Here is a 605-nt window from a genome sequence, read left to right on the forward strand (position 1 = left end):
CTTTCCACCAACTAGATAGCAAACAACAACAAAGAACTATTCACTTTTAAGGGCGGCACCATGGTAGAGTTGCTGCCTCATGGTGCCAAAGACCTGAGTTTAATCTTGACTACAAGTGCTGCCTGTATGGAGTTTGTCCGTTCGCCCTGTGACAGCGTGGGTTTTCTCTGGGTGATCCGGTTTCCTCCCACATTCCAAAGAAGTGCATGTTTGTAGGTTAATATGCTTCTGTAAAATTGTAAATTGTCCCTAGTGTGTAGGATAATGAGGTTATCACTGGTTGGGGCGGAGTCAGTGGGCCGGGTGCCCTGTTTCTGCACTGTATCTCTAAAGTCTAAAGTAAAGTCTTTGCGCTCACTTTATCTTGCACAAAACGTTATACCTTTTATCTTGTACCTACTCGTTTAATTGTCCTCGATTAAAGGTAAATTTGCTTCGGTAAAAAAATGTGAATTGTCCCTAGTGCATAGGACTGGATAGCACGCAATAAAAAAGCTTTTCACTGTACCTTGTTACATGTGACAATAACAAACTAAAACAACAAATTATCATTTTATTTCAGACTGGCCATTGAATCGCCTCCCCCCCCCCCTCCATTCCCTCTC

This window comes from Rhinoraja longicauda, chromosome 29 (assembly GCF_053455715.1).
Source record: "Rhinoraja longicauda isolate Sanriku21f chromosome 29, sRhiLon1.1, whole genome shotgun sequence".
NCBI classification, from domain to species: Eukaryota; Metazoa; Chordata; class Chondrichthyes; order Rajiformes; family Arhynchobatidae; genus Rhinoraja; species Rhinoraja longicauda.